At 44.5% G+C, this 22342-nt stretch overlaps 1 protein-coding gene and 1 long non-coding RNA gene across 5 annotated transcripts in view; one reads left to right on the top strand and one right to left on the bottom strand.

The window, feature by feature from the left end:
- The window catches only part of GPRC5C (G protein-coupled receptor class C group 5 member C), a 35616-nt gene extending 31993 nt beyond the window's left edge, over positions 1–3623 (bottom strand). For 3 of the 4 annotated variants that reach the window (XM_072645593.1, XM_072645592.1, XM_072645590.1), the window contains exon 1: positions 3076–3623. The gene's annotated coding sequence lies outside the window, so the exon portion shown is untranslated. Of the gene's footprint in view, positions 1–2896; positions 2920–3075 lie in introns of those variants that run through there. The other variant, XM_072645591.1, reaches the window with a different exon arrangement.
- On the top strand, positions 3029–4752 carry LOC140528104 (uncharacterized). Its single transcript, XR_011975077.1, has 3 exons — positions 3029–3152; positions 3398–3474; positions 4342–4752. It is a non-coding gene; the product is annotated as an uncharacterized lncRNA (long non-coding RNA).
- Positions 4753–22342: the final 17590 nt, after the last annotated feature.

The following is a 22342-nucleotide window of genomic DNA, read 5'->3' as shown; positions in this document are numbered from 1 at the left end:
AACTTCTGACCCTCTAAGCACCTTTACAGGTTCTCTCCCATTCCCAGCTTCCTTTGCATACTTGGTAGACATCAGGTCACGCCATTCTTTTGTCCATATCAACAAACTATATAAAAAAGACAATCCATTCTCTCTTCTTTCCTTTGGTGACACCCCCCCCCCCCCACACCCCGGAAAATACTGTATCAGATTTTCTTTGTCTGAATGTCCTGTAAGAACCCTCACGTTAAGAAAGCCTCAGTCCAGGTCATCCATTTTCTTACGGCCTGGAGTCAGGCAACTGTCCCTGTCCTTGACCTTTCCTCCCATCTCAAGGTCTAGCAGCTTTCCCAATCAACTCTCTGTTATCTCCATCGTTATGGGAGTGTCCAAGAAAGCATGAAGGATGGGGCCATTAAGAGGATACAGATGGGCTCTCCATAATCAACTCAGCCCTAAATAAGCCTCAGATCAAACCACGGACTTGTAACATTCAAATATCAGCTTGGTGGGGAGGGGTAGGAGGGCCAGGGGGAGCTGATCATTTTCACAAGGACAAAGAATGAAGGCTTTCCCTGAGCTCCTGTGCTCTTGCTAAGCTTGTCTAGAACAGGGGACTCCTCGAAGCTCATGTAAAAATCTGCTGGCTACAGGTCCCTGCCTTCAAGTCCTGATTGGGATATAGGAGATAAGAATTCAAATTCAGTCACGGCCAACTTATTCTCCCCTCAATAAGAGGTTAAAGGTTGTTGTTTGGGAAAAGAGGCCAAAGCAGGCTGCTACCCCTATCCAAGGGGAGCTAGAGGGGGGGTGGGGGTGGGGCAGCTCACTTTCTTACTGCTGGCACAATCTGGCTGTTGTATTTTAAGAGGGGCTCCCAAGGCTTGAGTCTATAGCTAGGATTCTTAACCTGGCATCCATGGAGAGGTGGCAGGAGATCTGTGAAGTGGAATGGGGAAAAAAATATATCTTCATAGGCTCCATTGGACTGCCAAAAGGGCCCAAGAGACAAAAAAAGGCTAGAAATCCCTATCTGGAGCTTTTGCTTTGGGGCTCAGAGCAGGATCTTGGGATTGGTCAATTAAGATCTCAGAAGGGAGGAGAACAGAAGATATCCCTTCAGTTGCCCTGTATATCTCTTCCCATTACGGTGTTGAAACTCAGCACTGAACCCTGAATTCCTGCACAAAAGTCACTTTTTGCTTTTGTGGCTCCTGACTGACCCAAGGGTTTTTAATCATTTTTGAAATCAAGCTAATCCCAGGACAAGCCACCCAGCTCTCTGACACTGGTCCTGGTAGTTCCAGTCCAGTCTACTTCCCTTCTTACTCTTCTGCTCTCACCTTTCTTGGGGGAGGTAAATGGCTCCAGCAGGGAAACTGGAGGGTGGTGGGACATAAAGGAGATGGAGTCATTTCAAGACTCAAAACAGACCCGACTAGCTTTGTTGAGACATTTTTAGTGTATGGGCTGCAAAGGACACATATTCTCTTCATTATCCCCTCTTACCACCAAACTTTAGGATTTACAATACCCAGTCAGGTCAACACAGGCCTTACCCTTCTCCTCATCATTGCCTTAAACTCCGAGAACCTGTAGGTCAAAGGATGTTAACCAGAATAAGCCCAGACTTTACAAGAGACCCTGAAGAGACAGCATGGTATAGAGTATTAAAGAATGCTGGATCTGAACTAAGAAGAGACCTAAGTTGGAATCCTGTCTCTTAACATTGTGTTAAGGAAATCACTTAATTTCTCTGCGCCTGTTTCCTCATCAAAAGAAATAACGTACATTATTACTCACCTGACCCCAATAACAAAGTTTTAAATTCAGAGGTAGCCTCCACACCATCATCTCTCCCCTCCCAAACACAACAGACACCCTCAGGCACATAAACAAAGCAAGGGTCTAAAAAGACTAAAGCATCCATTCCCCTTCCACTCCCCCCTAGGTCACCTTTTTTCCATTCCTTCCCCAACCCTCCACCACTTAAGCAGCCTACCCAATCTATTGATAAAATTGATGGCTTTACATTTCCTCCTACTCTAATTCCATTTGTTCCGGCCTCTTCCTCTCCCTGGGGTATCCTTTATGCCCAGTGGTCAGACTTCTCGTTCTGGAGGGCTCCAGGGAGTTATGGTGGGCTTTGCAGTTATTTCTCAACAACTCTCCCCTACCCCCCAATAAAAAGAAGCAAAATTAAAAAGGGGCGGTCAAGTAACAAGGCACACGAATCTGGCTTCAAAGATGGGTTATCTAATACCCTCAGAAACTGTTCCCAAACTTTTGGGACCGACGAGCCTTTTGTACTATCGAGTCACAATTCCTGATATTCCAGCTATTTTGAAGAAGTTGCCATCCCCATGCCTGTAGTTCGCCAGACAAAGTGAAAAGTGTTTTGTTTTTGTGCGACTCCTATGTAGAAGCGTTCGGGTCAGGGAAAACACTAAGGTATGGTTTGTGGCTGGTAAGGGAATTTGGAAAGCAAAGTCACGATGGGCTGAGGGGTGGGTTGGGGTTGGGAAGGTGAGGGAGGAAGGCCAAGGGGCTACAGGGGAGGTCGGGTGAGCCTTACTAAGGTCTGCACTCCAACGTCTTCCTCGAAGTTAGACGCTCCCCCACCCCTCTGGCTTCTGGGGTCTACTCCTACCGCTCTCAAATTGAAACCTGAGGTGCTGCTGTGTGGCAGCCAGAGTTTTCGGGCAGTCCTTTAGCCACGGCCATCTGCCCTCTCCCCAACCCCCTCCCGTAGCGGGCAGCCTAGAGGAATCCGACCCACAAGAGTCAATATTGACGGAGAGGCTCCCTAGGAGAAGCAGCCAGGGGAGCCGCGGGAAGCGCCTTCCACCCCCGAACTACCGTACGAAGCAATACCCCCTTCTCCCTGAACGCCCCCGCCCCGGCCCCTCCAACCCACCGCCTGCGCTCCAGGAAAATGCCCCGGGGAACTCGACTCAGCCTCGGGAGAAGGGGTGCCAGCGCCGTCCCACCCGGATTTCTTCCCAGACTCTGCCACCACCCCCTCGACTCCCAAGCTCCCCGCCCTCCCTCCCCACCGCTCTCCAATGAGGCCAACTGAAAGGAAGCCATACTTACCTGGGACGCCTCTACCTCCGGGACGGCAGCGGAGAGATCGGGGCCAGCCGCGGCCCCGGGCTAGGCGCTAGTGGAAGGTCTGGAGAGAGGGAGGAGAAGGAGGAGGGACTCTTGGCTGGGCGTGGGCGCAGGTCCCAGCGCTGGATCCGGGGAGGGCAGGCGCTGGGGATCTGGGAGGAGGGTGCCGAGCTGGGACGCGTGGGGGTCAGGGGTTACCCGTCCCAAGCCAAGGCCCCGACGGAGAGAGGGGGGTGGGCTGGCTTATCTGCTTCCCTCCCGCCCCCAGTCCCGGCCCCACTCTCTCCTTTCTTTCTCTTCCTAGAGGGTGGGCCGGCTTCTGCATCAGCGTGACATCACCTCCATTCGGGGCCCTTATCGAGCCCTCCGCGACGCTCCCAGGTATGTGCAATCAGTTTACGCCTTACCCAGAGCTGGCCGGAGGGCCCTCCGCCCCCTGCACTCATTTCCATCCCTTCCCGTGGCCAGCTTTCGTGCACTTGGGGGGAAATTTGAGTTTCTGGAAAAGCTAGTTTGTGAGTTGTTACAGTTCGGAACCCTCCTTTCTCCCCGCCCCCTCCCCCACCAACACGTGGGCAAACACTCTCCCTCATACTTTCTACCTGGCCCAAGTGTTTGTGTACTAGGAGCCCACCCTGCCTAGTAAGGGACCTTATCTTCCTTCAATCCCTGTCACCAGGGTCTTCCCTGGGGAGACAGCCTTTGTCACGTGTCTGTACACACACATCCACCGCTTTCTTAGAGCAGCCGTGCATAAAGGCTTTCTTTGTCGCTTCCCCGTCTCCGATCCCACACGCGCCCCAACATTCCCCCCCCGCCCCGTCTGCCTCCCTTTTTTCTCTGACACCCCTTTCCGAGAGAAGTTAAGGGAAAGCCACGGTGTGGTGCGTACGCAGCGATCGTGCGTACGTTTTGTGTTTTTCTCCGACTGGTTTATCCTGCCAAGTTCCCTGGGGTTACTCCTCGCCAAGCGCTCCCCCAACCCCTTCCCTTATTCTTCCTGTAAAACGGACTAGCTGTCTATCCCGTTCCCCTGGTGTCTTCCGCCCCCCACCCGTCTCATCTAGGCTGATCTGCTCTTTTTTCTGTTGTAAGTTCATTAAAGGGGCACGTTTCCAGGACTCTCTGTGATTCCTTGCATCTCCCCCCTTCCCTCTGAGCTCGAATTGTTTGTCCTGAGCCTCCCAGGCACTTGCAGGGGGTGAGGGGCTTTGGAGGGGTTTACAGGACCTTTCACCTACTCTCCAGGAACCCTAGAAAACTAGAGGAAAGGGGAAACGAAGCGCCAGCTTCCAGTTGCACCCTCTCGGACGTGTAAACAAGGGGAGATTTTTCCGGCTGCCCTCCCCAAGGGCGCTTTGGGGCCGGGCCGGGGAAAGGTGGAGGACACGCAGCCAGCGGCGGCGCAAGGGGAGCTTGTTCATAAGGCATGGCCGACCCAGAGGAGCCCGACCGGTGTGGAGAAGGGAGATGGCACTGGGAGCCGGGGAGGGGGGAGGAGAGGTCTCCGGGGCGCCAGCTCCCCAGACTCCGGGTTGCCCCGGGAATCGCCAGCAAAGCGCGCTCCGAGCCAGCGGGCTGTGGGGCGTGTTTGCTAACTGTGACCGCAGGCTTGGGGGGAGGGGAGAAGCAGCTGGCCGCGGGCTGGGGGGGGAGGGGCGTGGGAGGGGAGCCCGGGAGGAGGAGGAGGGGAAGGAGCGGGGTTGGGGCACCGTGTGGCAGCGTGTTTGTTTGCCTGCCCCTATCTACGACAACCAGGAGCCCAAACTCCAATGAATCGGCCGGGTTGCCGGAGCGATAGCCCTCGGGCCGGCCCCTTCGCTGCGCTCCACTAAGGGCTGCTTGGCTGTCTCCTGGGGAGGGCAATGTTTGCTCGGCAGCCAGAGCCGGGCTCCTGGGGGCCCAGCCTTGGCCCCAAATGGAATTCGAAGGCAGAGATGGAGAAGAAAGTTTAGGGATTACGGTGGAAGCTGAAGTGTTCTGAAGTTCCTTATCATCTGTGGGGGGAAAACGTTTCTTTGGCAAAGTGTGCTTCAGCCACTCTGATGCCCACGTTTGTCCCGAACTTGGGGTCCTGGATATATAGGTAGCCAATAGACAAACCTTTCTGCACACTCCCAGGAGCACGTGTCTACCTGATTATCCATGTATGCAAAAGCAAGCCAACCTTCCTACAAGTGGATGCCACAGTAGGTGCTTTAAAAATAAAGTGCCTAGTCCAAACAGCCCTGAGATTTGACCTCACGGACAGTACACTGGCAAAGATATCAAAAGATGAAATAGTGTTGGAGGGGTTGTGGGAAAATAGGCACAGTGGGGCGTTGTGGGAGGAGCTTTGAATCCATGAACCTATTTTGGAAGGCAATTTGAAATTATTCAAATAAAATGAGTAAAATGTCCACACCATTTGACTCACAGATTCTTCTAGACGTCTTTCTCTCTGTACCTTATGGAGGTCATTGATAAGAATAAAAGGTCCCAATATCCACCAAAATATTTTTGCTGCACTTTTTTTGTGGTAGCAAGGAACTGGAAACAGTAGATGTACCTGACTGGGGGACATGGTTAAACAAAACGGGCCAAAGGAATGTAATGGAATAGTATTGTGCTTTAAAGAAACAAATACTAATGCTGAGAAGCATGGAGGGCCTTTACAAGTCCTCTGAGCTGATGAAATGTGAAGTAAACAAAGCCTAGAAAATCGTATGCACCATGACTACTACCACGTAAATGGAAAGAATTACCGTAAAACAATAGAAAATTATTTACAGAATTACTAAGAACAAACTTGACTCCTAGGAGATGTGAGAAGACACGCCTTCCCCTACTGCTTCGAAGAGCTGGGAGATTCATGGGTGTTGAATGTTGTATATATTTTTAGACTTTTGGATATATTGATTGGCTTTTGCTGATTTTTTCTGTCTGCTTCCTTTTTTTTTTTTTAAACAGTCTTTGTTATACGAAATGGTTCTTTGAGAAGGGAAAGGTGAGGAATACTGGGAGAACTTTAGATGATGTTAAAACAAAAAGTATCAATAAGATTTATTTCCAAAAATAAATTAGGGGGAAAAAAAGAAATTGTGCACTGTGGTCATAGGATTTAGAACCATAAACGACTTTGAAAATAAGGTAGGGCAACCTCTTCTTTTTTAAATGAGGAAACTGAGGCCAGAGAGGGGAAGTAGGTTGCACTATTGAGAAGTAAGGGAGTAGGACTTAGGCCTAGATTTCCTGACTCTGAAAACCCTTGCTACTACAGTGCCCTCTGTATTTATTATTCATTAACTAGGATGAATAATGTTAGAATGACCCTGCCAGCTTGTGTTTGTCCATTGACAAAGGGAGTCTTTCAATAGTATATATGAAAAACCATCTCAGGAAGTTATATGAATATAGATTTTAGGGATAGGAAAGAGAGGGAGGTGAAAGATAGAACAGATATAGACAGATGTCTTCAGGACACCCAGAAAGGAGTGCTTAGTTGGCCTATGTCCATTTGTTTTTAAGCCACTTAGATGGGTACCAGTTTCTGTTTTCTTTGGATAGACCTGGCCCCCTATTCAAGATAGAGGAAGGATTTCCTCCATGCTTTGGCCTTCCTTACCATTAAGATGTAAAATCCTTCATGTGGGACACTTAGATGACCCAGTGGAAAGAGCATTGGCCCTGGGGTCAGGAGGACTTGAGTTCAGATCTGGCCTTAGACAATTATTAGCAGTGTGACACTCAACAAGTCATTTCACCCCAGTTGCCCCCCCCCAAAAAATCCCTCTTATCCTTTAGAATCTAACTCAGGTGCTACCACTTGCTTATACAAGGCCTTTCTTGATCTCTCCCTCTTGAGATTACTTATTTTATCTTTTTTTGTCTCCTTTTTCTTTTTGATGTAATTGGGATTAAGTGACTCGCCGAGGGTCACGCAACCACTAGGTGTCTAACCCCAATTGCCTCATCCTGGGTCACCTCCAGTCATCCTGATGAATATCTGGTCACTGGATTCAGATGGCTCTGGAGGAGAAGTGAGACTGGTGACCTGCACAGCCCTCTCTCATTCAAAACAAAGTGAAATGTAAGTCATGTCATTATTTCTCTGATGGCATGGTCTTCTTCGGCAACAAAGGACGAACATGGAAGACTGAATTTGAACTCAGGTTCTCAACTCTGGTGCTGGTGTTTTATCTGCTGTGTCACTTAGCTACCCCATTGAGTTAGTTTCTTGAGTAAGCAGAGGTGGTGTAGAGTAATGGATAGAGAGCTGGTATTTGAGCCAGGAAGACCCATTTTAAGTCCTGCTTCTGACACATACTGGCTGGGTAAATGATTCTCAGTGCTTAAAGGCAGCAACTGTCTGAGACTAAATTGCAGAGAAAGAGCCAATTGGAAATAACTCTGGAGTTGCCTATGCCAATGAAATCACAGATATAGCTCCTTTCCTGAGTGAGTATTGCTTATATCAGCCCATTAGAATCTAATCACCTTGAGGGAAAATATGCTTTTTGTCTTTATGTCCCCAGTATTTAGTACAGTACCTGGCATACAGTAAGTGCTTAGTAAATACTTACTGAACTGTTTAAATTCAAGATCTAGACCTTTGGGGCTCTGGGATTAGGCAGAGGATGGGAAGTAGAATATAAGCTTGTTTCTTTTTATTATATCCCTAATGTCCAGAATGCCCAGCATCTTGCACACAGTAGTACTTAATCAGTGTTTACTGAATGGAAGGTATCAACTCTCTCTACCGTACTCATCCATTAGCAGGTTCTTGTGAAATGAACCCAGAAAAGTAGGGCAGATGCTGATATAACTACTTCTTTCCCTCTCCCTTCCCTAATTCAACATTTCACTGTATCCCTTCTGAAACAGGATTCTCTTCCAGAACAAACATAATCTCTCAATCAGGTAACCTAGAGGTCTCCACATGTTCGCTGCTCCCACTTTTTTGGCCCTTGGCTCAACCAGAATTGGGAATCTAGTGCATATTGTTGTCCATGGCAAAGGTACTGGAGTGATCTGCTATTTCTTTCTCCAGTGGATCTTTTTGTCAGGCAGTCAAAGGTTAGGTGACTTGTCCAAGGTTAGAAAGTAGACGAAATATGAAAAATGTCATACTGGGTAAGATGTGTGTTTTCACTAGCTCAAGAGGGTAGTGAAGTCAAGGGAAATTCCATAAGGACATATTCATTTTCCTTGTTGTTGCCTTATAAGTTAGGGATATACTCCCCAAATCTCTAATTCTCCCTAACTAGCCCATTATGAATTACTCATCCTTAAGCTTGCCTGATTCTTGAGCCAATATCACCTTGTGGGGTTTTATATGTTTGCTAATTTGTTATCCAAAGAAATTCTTCATTTCAAGCAGGAAGTGATTTACCCAAGGTCACCCAACTACTAAGTGGCAGAGTCAGAATTCTGCCTTCAGAATCCTGAACAGGAACATGGCCTCCAAATCTAGCAGTCTCTTCACACACACCATGATGCCTTAGTAATTCACTGTTACCTTGGGCAAGCCTCTCTCTTCTCTTCTCCTTGGACCTTGTTTTCCTCTGCAAAATGAAAGAGATGCCCAGGGGCAGCTGGTCATGCAGTGGACCAAGCTCTGGGCCCAGAGTAAGGAAGACCTGTTTTCAAATCTGGCTTCACATACTTACTGTGTGACGCTGGGAAAGTTACTTAGCCAATCTTTCCCTCCATTTCCTCAATTATAAATGAGGGTAATAACATCACCTATCTGGAAGGATTAATGTGAGGATCAAATGAGATATTTGTTTTTTAAAAGTGCTTAGCACAGGTCCTGGTTCATAGTAGGTGCTATGAAGATGCTTATTCTCCCCTGTGCCCCATGATGATGATTCTTAAGGACTTCTTCTATTTCTAACCTTCTAGGACTCTATGACTTTAGAATTTAGAAACCCAGCCTCCCTACTGCTGACTGTTAGGTGCCCTGGAGGTTAGATATCACCTGAAAAAGGTGATACTCAAGTTTAGTTGGGAGGCTGGAATCCCAGATTACATTCTCTGTTGGGTCACTGACTCCTTGCATAGGTTTATAAATTTCAAGGCAGAAGGGACCTTATCATCTTCAGCCAGTTTCTCTGTCAAGGGAAGAAACTCTTCTCCCGTAGGGTTCAGGCACTCCTGCAACCACAGCCCTGACTCAGACAGTGGCTGACACTGTGGAGCTGAGCTGACTAAGCCTCTAGTTCCCAGATACCTTGCTGGATAGCTTGGATTCTTGTGCCAAGCTGGAGCTAAGAGCTGCTCTGGTAAACAGATTTTGCGTTTGACCTCTTCTGGCTCCCAGTCACCTGCCTTATCAGCATTAACCTGTTACTGTCTGGACTACACTGCCCTAGATAAATAAATGTCCTTGTCCTCAGGCATCACATAACTCTAGAGGCTAGCAAGACTCCTTGAAAGGAGGAACCAGGCATCATGCCAACAATGGGCACCTACCTCCTGGATGTTTACAAGAGTTCAGCTACTAGGGTGGGCCTTAGCCCCTTAAGAACCAGGAAACCAGGGGCCAGGGGCAGTTCCAGTTCAACATACTTTCAGTGCAACCAGCAGCCCATGGCCGATGCCTTTGGAAATGTACTCCAGAGGAGGGTGCTTGGCAGAGCCTGCAAGGAATGTCACCTGATGAGCAGAGCTGAAACCTTTGGCAGAGGCTGTGCACTTCCTCCCTTCCTCTCCACCATTCCCTCCTCCCACCCCCTCTCTGCTCACAGCTACAATGCACTAACTTATCCCAGTCACTGGCAATGCAGAGGCAAGAAACTAAACCATTGTGGATGGAGAAAACTGGGCTTTCCCCTAGAAGGCAGAGTCTGAGGCTTAGGTTTGGGTGACCTCCACCAAATTGGCCAGGCAGTTGCCAAGGATTCCAGAGCACTGAGAAAAGTATCTAAGAGCTCACGTGATTACTGCCTTTTCCCTCTTTAAAACAGTGTACAACTCATCCTCTGGAACACTTGCATCCTCAAGTCAACACGGTTTTTATGAAGTGACTACTCTGTGCAGGGCACTGTGGTGAGTGATGGTAGTAAAGACAAAGATATTGGAGTGGGGGGGGGGAGGTGGGGAATGGTACAGTCCCTGCCCACCAGTGGCTTATAACCTTAAATTACAGGGATAAGATGCATCCAATTAAGTAGCATACAAGTTAGAATGTTACTGTAGCCAACCTCTTGCCTTCTATTCCTAGCTTCAGAAAAACTCTAGAACACAACAGGTTAGCTCTTCCTTGACGTTGCTTTGAGGTGAGCTTTGACACCAGGGACACAGCAATAGTACTGACAGCTTCAAGGGCCAAGATTGAGAGACTTCAAACTTTTCAATCTCCTGCCTTCATCAGTAGCATTCACCCTCAGATGTCCACCCATACTCTGCCTAGACTCGTTCCCCATTGGCGAGCATATTCCTTTCACTCCTTATCCCAGTGATACTGAATGCAAGACTATCAAAGAACACCCCATTCCCCTAACTCCTGCACAGAGATGCTGAGGGATTCAATAGCACATGATAGTGTAGCCAAAGCAGGGCTAATGGCCTGGGGAAAGTCTGAGGGGTGCAGGGATTGTTGGTCACAGTGAGGACAAAGAATAGTTTTAAGAGTAAAGTATAAGAAGAAAAAGATTGATAAAAGAGTTTGTTGTTCAGTTGTGTCTGACTTTGTCATTCCATGGACTATAATATGCCAGGCCCTTCTATCTTCCACAATTTTTCAAAGTCTATTTGTCATTTCCCTGATACTATCTATCATCTCATCCTCTGCTGTCCCCTTCTCCTTTTGCCTTCATGAAGGTCTTTTCCAATGAGTCTTGTTTTCTCATTATGTAGCCAAATTATTTCAGCTTTAGTACTTGACCTTCCAGTGAAGAGTCTAAATTAATGTCTTGAAGTATTGACTGATTTGATCACCTTTCTGTCCAAGGGACCCTCAAAAGTCTTCTCCAACTCTACATTTCAAAAGCATAGATTCTGCACACTCAGCTTTCCTTATAGTCCAACTCTCACAACCATACTTTGCTACTGAAAAAAGCCATAGCTTTGACTATGCAGACCCTTGTCAGTAAGGTGATATCTGTGCTTTTTAGTATGCTGTCCAGATTGGCCACAGATCTCCTTCCAAGAAGCAAGCATCTTTTAATTTCATGGCTGCAGCTGACATCTGCAGTGATCATTGAGCCCAAGAATATATAAAATCTAACACTGTTTCTGTGAAAGTTTCAGAGGTCTTGAATATGAAAGTGGAATGCTTGTGGGTGAAAGTAGGATTAGTGGTGTGATCAGCCGTGTGTGGCTAAGGTAGAATGGTAGAGTAGGTAAAAGGAAGTAATATTCCTTCATGCCCATCCATTGGAATCCTTCCATTCCAAATCTCCAGGGCTCCTACCACTGTGCTCTCTGCAACTTCTACTCTTTAATGAACAAAGTTTCTTTCATTTTAGATCTCTTTTATTTCTTCCACTTTCTGGCACTCATTGAGACTTGGTGTCCTTCCCCCAACATTGTATCCCTGCCCATCCTTTCCAGTAATGGTTCAACCTTTGATAATCCTAATACACTTTTCTTGGTTGGGAAAGGCAGAGTAATTCTTGCTCCCCATTACCATTTCTAGGCTCTCCTTCTACTCCTACCACTCATCATCTCTTCCTTTATCCAAATTTATGACCCAATACAGACCATCCTGGTAGTTATAACCTACGGATCACCAGGACTTTATCTCTTCTTTCTCTGAGTTCAGTGTCTGACTAGTCTCCATCTGCATCTCAACGCTTGGTCTTAGAATAGGAGACTTCAGCATGCATATTGATGCTTCCTCAAATACACTAAATTCCAAGTCTCTTCAGTCTACTCAGTTCCCATAACTTACCACTTCACTCTACTCCAGCTACACACTGGTCATACCCTTGATCTTGCCATCACCCAAAAGTGTTCCACTTTCATTTTCAAGAATGCTGAGATTCCTTTATGAATCATAATAATTTTTCATTCCATCTCTCCTTATACTTTACTCCTAAATCTGTTTTTTGCCCTTATGACCTCCAATCCCTGCATCTTCTTGGGCCATCACCCTAACTCTGCTATACTATCCCATACTGTTGAATCTTGTGCATCCTTCCCTATTGTCATTCACACTTTTCCTAACTCCAATTTTAGATTACTTCTATCCTCTCCCTTCTTTGTTCTCATTCACATGCTGCAGAATGGAATTAGGAGTCATGAAACTTGGCTAACTGGATCCAATACAAATTTATGTTTTCTAATCTCAACTGGGCCCTCACTGCTAAAAGGCAATCTTTCTGTTCCTCCTAACTGGTTCTCTACCCCACTCACCACAGTAGCTCTTCTAAATCTTTTCAACTCTTAAGACTCTTATGTTACTCCTCCCCCCCACCGTCCCTCATCTCATCAGAAGACCTCACCTCCTACTTCACTAAAAAAAAATGGAGGCCATTCACTTTAAACTTCCCTTTCTTCAAGTCTCCTCTGACATCCCTCAGACTTTATCTCCCTCTACTTCCTTCACTTCTGTCTCACATGAAGAGGTATCCTTTTTCCTTTCCAAGAATACCTCTACATGTTGTTCCTGTCTACATTCCCTCTTGTCTTCCCCAACAGGTTACCCCACTATGATCTGTCCTCTTCCAATCTTTAATCTATCTGTCCATTAGTCCCTTCCCTCCTTTCTACACCCACAGTGTGCCATTATCTCAGTCATTCTTAAAACAACAACCTTCCTTTGATCCCATCATCTCCTATATCATTCTATATCTCTCCTCCCTTTCTCAGATAAACTCTGAATAATCCACTTAGATTTGTTAGTTCTGATTTCTTTCCTCTCATCCCCTTTTAAACACCCCAAACTCTGGCTTCTGACCTCATCCTTCAACTAAACTACACTACAAAGTTAACAGTGATCTCAGTTGCTGAATTGAATGATGTTTCTTAGCCCTCATCCCTTCAGCCTCTCAGCATTTGCCACTGTTGACCAGCTTCTCTTGAACATTCTCTCCTTTCTGGAATTTAGAGACAGTGTTCTCTCTTGCTTCTCCTACCAGTCTGATTATTCTTTCTCATTCTCCATTTCTTGATCATCAGTCATATCACACTCATTAACTGTGATAAGTGTCACACTCACTGACTGTGGGTGCCCCCCCTTCCCCACCCAGGTTCTATCCTGGCTTCTTTTCTCTCCCTCTAAACTTTCTCATGTGATGATCTTATCTCCATGTAGATGCTTCTAAGATCTATCTATCGAACTCCTGAGCTTCAGGATCCCATCACCTGTTGGACATTTCTAACTGATTTTCCATAGGCATGTCAGACTCAACATGTCCAAAACAGAATGATTATCTTTCCTCCTAAACCCAAACCTCTTTTGAACTTCCCCAGGTGATGAAGTGGATAGAGTGCCAGACCTGAAATCAGGAAGATAAGTCTTCCTGATTTCAGGTCTGGCCTCAAACACTTACTAGATGTGTGATCCTGGGCAAGTCACTTAATCCTGTTTGTCTTAGTTTCCTCCTCTGTAAAATGGGCTGGAGAAGGAAATGACAAAACCATTCAAGTATCTCTGCCAAGAAAACCCCAGATGGGGTCACGAAGAATCAGATATGACTGAAACAACTAAGCAGCAACATTACTCTTCAATACAATACATACAACTTGTCTTTTCTATCTCCACAATCTCTCTCATATATACTCCCTTCTGATTCAGATCTTTCTCTCCTTTTGCCTGGCCTAATACAATAAACTTTTAATTGTGCTTTCTGCCTAGTCTCTCCTCACCCTAATCCATCATTTACCCAGAAATCAAAATGATTTTCCTAAGGTACAGGTCAACCATCTACTCCAATAGCCCCCTTATTGCTTCTAGGATTATGTAAACTCCTCTGTTTGGCATTTAAAGCCTGTCACAATCTGACTCAAGCCTACTTTTCCAGGCTTACTGTACAATATGTTCCGGTCATACTGGCTATTCCTCACACAGGGCATTCCACCTCTCTTTAGAGGCAGCTAAGCCGGTACAGTAGGTAGAGTGCTGGGCCTGGAGTCAGGAAGACATGAGGCCAAATCTGACCTCAGACTAAGACAACTTACTAGTTAGATGACCCGGGGCAAAGTCACCTATTCCCTCCATGCCTCATTTTCCCCATCTGTAAAACAGGAATAATAGTAGTACCTAGCTACCAGGGTTGCTGTGAGGATAGAATGAGATAATATGTATAATGTGCTATCTAAATGCTAGCTATTATTATGGTGATTTTTCTGTGCCTGTTATTATTTTTTTTTTATTCTGTCTTATCTTTGCTGTCTCCTGGAGCTCAGGGAAAGAGCCCTGCCTTCCTTCAAGACTTGGTTCAAGTACCCTGTTCCTTAGAAGATCCTTCAAAGTCCAGCAAGCTGCCAGTACTGTCCCCTCTCAGGTTACTTTGTCTCTGCTCTGTAGGTATCTTTTAGATAGCTACACATGTTCCGGGTTTTCTTTCCCATGGGAGGGGAAAAGAAGAGGGGAGGGGAGAGGAGGAACAGAACCTACGATCTCATTGGTTTAGGGGGACTGCCAGGGAGAAACTTCCTCTACCAATTACTAATAGATCCTGAAGTTGATAATTTTCCCCAAAGCAAACTGCTCTCCCAGGGTCACATAGCTAGCAAATGTTTGAGGCAGGTCTTCCTGACCTTGAGACCAGCTTTCTGACCCTCTACCCTAAGGTTCCTCTCACTGGGTACATAGAAGGCACTTAATAAGTATTTCTTGAATCCACTATGTATGATAGGCAGTGTGACTGAGTACAATCAGTGCTTGTGAGACGATAACATTTAATATCATTTTTGGACTTTAATAAGGGCCAGACAGAGATCGTGGAGAGGTTATTTAACTGCTCTGGGCCTCAGTTTCCTAATTTGTAAAATATAGGGGTAGAATTAGTTGAGATCCATAAGGTCCCTTGCAGCTCTCAGTCCAGCGATCCCATGAATCCAGGGGTTGGCATTCCATCTGTACTGAGACGGAAGAATAGGATTATATAGCAGGTGTTGAGGTGGAGGTGGGGCAATCTGGGTAGGGGAAATGGTGTGATCCAAGGCTATTCAGGAGGAGGAAGTAGTCTGCTAGGCCACCAAGGGGTGGGAATGGCCCATAAGCTAGAAATCAGAAAGGTTGGAATCAGTTCTTTTAGAATCTCCAATGTTAGGCTGAGGAATTTTTGCTTCATTCACAATAGGAAGCCAGGAAAGATTTTTGAGCCTTCGGGGAGGAGGGGGTGGGCAAGCACAGCATCACGCAAATTGTCCTTTTAAAAAGATTAGCCTGGCAGCTGCATGTAGATTGGATTAGAAGGAACAAATATGAGAGGTGATAGAACCTGAACTCCCATGGTCCTCCTAAGGAAGCAAAGAGGGGACGAGGGCTTTGAGCTATTTCATGGATAGATTTAATAATACTTGATAGTTGACGGAATGAATATAGGGGCAAAGGAGAAAACAAGATAGTTTTATTTTCCTGTATGTGTAGTTCATCTCTTTAGTTAGACTATAAACCTCTGGAAGGCAACCTCTATCTCATACTTTTATCTCCCTTCTGTTACAATAATAGGTCCCAATTATATGGGGCTTTAAGATTTACAAAACACTTTCCTCACAACCAGCCTGTGAAGGAGGCAGGATGATAGGAATGATGAGAGGTATAATTGATATAGCATTTTAAGGCGCTCAGAGAGTGCTCCACAAATAACATTGTATCCTCACAGCAACCCTCTGAGGTCAGTGCTATTATTATCACCATTTTACAGATGAGCTGATTGACTTGTCCACTATCACACAACTAATAAGTCTCAGAGCCTGGATTTGAGTCTGGGCTGAGTCTGTATTCACTGTACCATAGAGCACAATACCTTACATATCACAGTCACTCAGTAAAGAAAAGGATTGACTGATTAGAGAGAAGCAGGTAAAGACAGCCAGACTTTTGTAAGAGGGAAAGGGAGTCCTAGGGCTGTACAGTAGAACCAGCGTGTGATTTGGAATCAGAGGAGCTGGGTTCAGGTCCCAGGTATGCTATTTATCATCTGTATAACCTTAGGAAAGTAAGACCTTAAGGGAAAATAACCTTTCTGAGCTTCAGTTTCCAATTGTGCAAGATGAGGGAGTTAGACTGTGCAAAGACAGCTAGGAGGTGCTGCGGATAGAATGCCAGGCCTGGAGTCAGGAAGACTCATCTTCCTGAGTTCAAATCTGGCCTTAGACACTAACTGTGTGATCCTGGGGAAGTCACTTCACCCTATTTACCTCAGTTTCCTCATCTGTCAAATCAGCTAGAAAAGGAAAATGGCAAACCACTGCAGTATCTTTACCAAGAAAACCCCAAATGAGGTCATGAAGAGTCAGACACCATTGAAACAACTAATAAAAGACTGCAAAATCCCTTCCAGACCCTAAATTCTGTGATTCTATAGGTATGCCCTGTTTAGGTTACTTCAGATTGGAGAGCAAAACCAACTGAACTGGATACTATTGACTCAAGAGTTGTTAAAAGGTGTATGGGGAACAGGGGAAGCAATGTGAGTGTGGGATGGAGCTAAACCAGACCTACAACAAAGCTTCACCCATAGGCAGACAAGCTTGAGTAATTAGGTGTAGGTGTAGGTCCCTGACTCTTTTGCTTGTGCTCCTGGCTCCTTAGGTAGAGGCCAAAAGAGGCAGTTGCTGCATTGATAATAATTATCTCAAATTTCTGAGGTGCTTTTTGGTGGCTATGTGTATATATACATATATATATGTGTATATATACACATGTGTATGTTGTTGTTCAGTTATTCTCAGTCATATCTGGCTCTTCCTGACCCCATTTAGGGTTTTCTTGGCAAAGATTCTGAAGTGGTTTGCTGTTTCCTTCTCCAGCTCCTTTTCCAGATGAGGAAACTGAGGCAAATAGGTTTAAGTGACTTGTGTAGGATCACACAGTTAGTAGGAGTCTGAGGCCAGATTTGAACTCAGAAAAATGAGTCTTCCTGACTTCAGGCCTGGCACTCTATCTACTGAGCCACCTAAAAGATAGATAGATAGATAGATAGATAGATAGATGGATAGATAGATAGATAGATAGATAGACAGATAGATAGATAGATGGATAGATAGATAGATAGATGGATAGATAGATAGATAGATATATGTGTGTGCATATGTGTATGTGTATATATGTGTGTTTGTATATGTATGTGTGTATATATGTATATACACACATATATACATATGTCTGTGTTTGTGTATCTTTTTATAGATGAAGAAACCAAGGCCCAAAGAGTTCTGTACTTGACTTGTCCAATGTCCTATTGGTAGCAACATAGTTAGTAGGTCACACTGTCCATTGGAACCCAGGTCTTCATGCGCCTAGCCTAGTGTTCTTTCATTACACAAACTTGTATGTAAAGAAAAGAGTCCCATGTGCCATCTGGCTTGAAGGAAGTAGCAATACAATTGCTCCCTCTAGCTCTTTCTTCCTTGGCTTAATGGCAACTCTGAAAATGAACTCACTCTCAAGGCAGGATTGTGCCAAGGCAAGACTATATTCCTGAAGCAATGACAGTGCTGGTTCTCTCCTTTCTTCTGCCTCCCAGTCACCATTTAGCAACCCTTAAGACTGTAACATCCAGTCGTTCAGAGGCCATGCCCACACTAGACATATCCTATCCGCCCCTGCTCTCCCCCTACTTAGTCATTTGATGACATCATTCTGCTCAGAGCCAGCTGTCTGGATGGTTTGGGACAGTGGACATCACACCAGTACATATTTTTGAGAAATGGATGCCCCACCTCCACCATCCTGGCCTTGGATTTGAAGCCATAGAAGGCAGTAGTGACAATGGTGCCAAAGGAGGGGAGGAGTCAGGCCCTGGCATTGATACTCACCCAAGGGGGTCTGGATTCCTAGGGTGTCCAGCTCCAGTTGCTCCAGAAGCCACTTGACCCTGTTGGAGAGGCCTGAGCCATCCTCTTCCCTCAGTGCCTCAGCAGCAGTATCAGGTGAAAGCTGCTGGAAACACGGCTATTCTGGGAACATGATGGAACTCCAGGAAGTCTGGCACCAGCTGAAATTTCAAACCTTTTTCCCCTCCCCTATATGATGTAGCAGAGTTCAAGTTATTCTGCAAGGCCAAAGAACTATGGATGATAAGTTTGAGGGACTGAAAAGCAGTTGTGATTGTATCTGAGAAGCCACCTGGTAGAGCAGCTAAAGAACTGGCCTTACAGGCAACCAGGAAGACCAAGGTTCAGGTCTTACCTTGGTCACATATTGGCCGTGTAAGGTTGAGCAACTTACTTAACCTGCTAGTTTGACACCTCTGGGCTAAAGGTATCAAACATGGTTATCCAACTGTCTGTCTATCTATCAGTCATGGGCTACCACTTCATCTATCTATCATGTATCTTTTTATCATTTGTGTAAAATCATTTGCCCTCTCATCTGTTTATATATCTTTTTATCACTTACCCTTCTAGCAGTCTATCATCGGACTTTCTATCTATCATCTCTCTAACTATATCTGTCTATTTATCTATCTATCAATTTCCCCAGCATCTAACAGTGTTTTGCCCATTGTAGATACTGTCAAGTGGTTGTTGAATGCATGTAATAAATACAGGGACCTGGCAATATCCATTTCTCTCTTCCGACACTCATCCTCTGCACGAAGAACTTAACCTCTCTGGCCCTCCTTTTCTTCCATCTCTAAAATGTAAGGATTGTACTAATGTTCTTTCTGAGCTAAATCTATAATCTTGAGCCTGTGATGTGATATATCATATGCGTTCTATTGTTTGCTAGGTATTCCAAGAATACACAGCTTGTCCCAAAAGTCTTAGTGCAATCTGAAGATATAATGACTTCAGAAGTATTAATGCTATGAACAATCAAAAAGTATATTTGAAAGGTTGAACATTTAAATTTCTTTTATACTCATTGAGTTTTGTGAATTTTGAACCACATGTTTTCATTTTAACACCACACTTTGCACGTGTAGCAATTTCTAGATGATACTTTATCATGCCTGTTGATTGTTTAGAATTCCTCTTAGCTGGTCACATCAGTTACCTGATCTATCACCATTAAACTTTTTCCTATGGATTCATGTCAGAGCTATCATGTATGCATCAAAACCTTGTTCCTTTTTTTTTTGTAAATTTTTTGTTTACTTTAAACTTAAATATGAAATGAGGAAAAAAAACCATTTCCATGTACATAACAGAACATAGGAGAGGATTCACTATTAAACAAATTTCCATTTCAAGAAAACCTATATGATAAATACTACATGTTGTTTCCAAAGCTATCCAGATTTTCTTTGCTTCCTTGTAGGTATTTTTTTTTTTATTCTCTCTACTATAGCCTCCTTTTTATAGATGAAGAAACCAAGGCCCAAAGAGTCATGTACTTGACTTGCCCATGTCATATTAGTAGCAACATGGTTAAAAAGACTGTATTGTAACCAAATAAAATACTATATTAAACTAGTTGGTTGCTGTCCTTCATTCTTGAAGAGGACCAAAATGACATCGCTATATTGGGTGTCAAGGTACAGTATGTTCAACTGTGACTGATCAAACCAGTATGAATTTAGAAGGCTCTACCACAGGTTGGGCACAGATAGTCCATATGACCATCTGGAGTGGAGATGGTTTTACATTTGCACACCTCACATTTCTTTTGAGCTACTACAATTCTGTTTTGCTCATCGAATACAGTACCTCCTTTGATTGTGGGCACACCATGCTGGGTGGTCCTGTGCCCGCATGTCCCATGTCTCACAATGCATTCTAAAGTTCTTCAGAGAGATCTCAACAGTGTCCTTGTACTGCTTCTTCCGACCTCTGTGTGAGCAAGGCTTGCCTTGTGTGAATTCAGTGGAGAATGCAACTCCTGTGTGTTCAAATGCCAAAGGTACATTTGCCTAAAAGACTTTTATGCTATATTATAATAAAATATTCTGTATTATAATACAATACTGTATTACTATAACAGCAAGGACCCTGCTATACGCGTTGTTAGATCTGCTTTTCTAAAAGGAAAGCAACTTTTGAGGGGTTAAAAATCAGTTTAATCAAGCACATATATCATTTCCATAGTTCAGGGGAAAAAGTCAGCACCCTGAACTTCAGAGAAAATACAGAGAAATAAAAACCAACCGAGAGGGCTTCCAACTGTCTGATCATAAACAGTACATGCATCACAGATCAGCAGACAAATCCAACTGTCTGACCATTACATACATGCATAGTTACTGGAGAGAGAAGCATCAACATCTGGTTTCTCAAAGCAGGGGACTCCTTAGGGCTACCCACAATCTCATCTGGCCAAACATTTCCAGTGAGTAAGTCCCAAAATAAAACCTCATCTCAGAGTATGTATGCACTTTTCAGAGCTGGAGGGCATCACAACCCTTGAGAATCAGTCTCACTAGAAATTAACAAAAGGTGTGGACCTTCCTACAAAACAAATCTCCCCTAATCAAGCTTCCCCTAATCAAACTTCCCTTAATGGGCAGCCCCATTAATGGGTGGAGAAGATCTTTAACTCTCATGAACATAATTACCATTTACAAACAAATAAAACTTAAAGTTAATAATGGGACATGTAATAGTAATCATTGCACTACTTGACTATTTGGTATATATGTTAAATTACTTCCATTGGCTGTATAAAACCCATGTTAAGCAATAAATCTTGGGTTAGGAGAAGGGAAGGTATGGTGGAACTGAGAAAAGCAGGAAGCTAAAATCTCTGAAGGTTTACAGATTGAGGGGTTCAGGATTTATCTTTATTAGGGAGTATCCATAACCTAACTGTTTCAGGATCTGAGAGCCATAAGCTATCTTTTCCTTTTGTTTCCTTCTGGTCAGTCCATCAGCCCCACAGGAAGAGAGGAGTCTGATAAGAGTTTGGTCACTGTTCCACTTTCTCCCTTGAGCTTGAAATCAAGGCTGCCTCAGTCAGATCTTAAATCAGATATAAATAGGGAGATAGCTCTTACAGTAAAGAAGAGGCAGCTACCCTCTCTTTAGCAAAACCTAGCATAGGACTGTCCTGGCTCCCAACACTTGGAGATGGATGACCACCAAAGCTAAAGACTCCTAGTAAGCCCAGGATGTAGAAATAAGAATGCTCAGCTCTGTGAGTCTCTCTCTGTTAAATATTCTTGAGTCTTTACAAGCCCTGAAGTCAGCAAGACCTGAGTTAACAATGCACCTGAGACACTGTTTGATCATGGGTAGGTCATCTAACCTTTTTCTGCTTCAGTTTCCTTGTCTGTAAAATGAAGAAAATAAGAACATCTACCTCCCAAGGTTGTTGTGAGAATCAGATGAGATGATGTTTGTAGAGTACTTTGCAAATCTGTAACAAGTATTATATATAAATGTAGTTATTATTATTATCTTAACAGTATAAGTTCTTAACCTTTTTTGTGTGTATTTGTCATGGACCCCTTTGAGGGTCTGGTGAAGTCTATGGACCTCTTTTCAGAGTATTTTTAAGTGTATAAAATAAAGATACATAGGATTACAAATAAAACCAATGACATGGAAATGCAGTTATCAAAAAAATTTTTTTCAGGTTAAGAATTCATGCTTTAGAGAACCTGAGAACAGCCAACCACCTGTTCCACCTAGTTTTCATCTCTTTACGTAAATGACCCCTCTCCCTTCCATGGAAACAAAGCTAGAAGCACTCAGACCTGGTACCCAACATTTTTCCTACTTTACCTAAAAATACACTGATTGAAGATTCCCCATCTGGGCTTTAGTGCTGGGAATGAGCGGAGAACCAATTTTTTACTAAGTAAAAGGGAGTTTTCATGGTAAGTGAGAGAGGAAAGGGTGACAGGCAGTTTTGGGTAAGAAGGGCACTTGGGGCATGGCTGGATGGGAGGTGGTTTTGACTTTTTGAAAATGATGGGAGTAAAGGAAGAAGGTAGGAGGAGTCTGCAAACAAATTGCACATTTAAAATTTGCCTAGGGCTTTCACACCTTTACCCCAAAGGCCAAGTGAAGTTACCCTTTCACCTGAGTCTAGTCACACTTTCAGTACACATAACTCACTTGCTCTTGGCTTGCTGGAATGGTGAAATCTGGAAGCCCATTGACCTCATCTAGCTCTTCCACATATGGAAACCTGGAGATCCAGTACTAGCCAACTGGTGTTTACAACAGTAATTTCTGCGATCTGTGTAGTTTTGCCTCAGCAGGA

Source organism: Notamacropus eugenii, chromosome 2, assembly GCF_028372415.1.
Source record: "Notamacropus eugenii isolate mMacEug1 chromosome 2, mMacEug1.pri_v2, whole genome shotgun sequence".
Classification (NCBI taxonomy): domain Eukaryota; kingdom Metazoa; phylum Chordata; class Mammalia; order Diprotodontia; family Macropodidae; genus Notamacropus; species Notamacropus eugenii.
The sequence above is the reverse complement of the archived record's forward strand: the minus strand, read 5'-3'. Positions and strand labels throughout refer to the sequence as shown.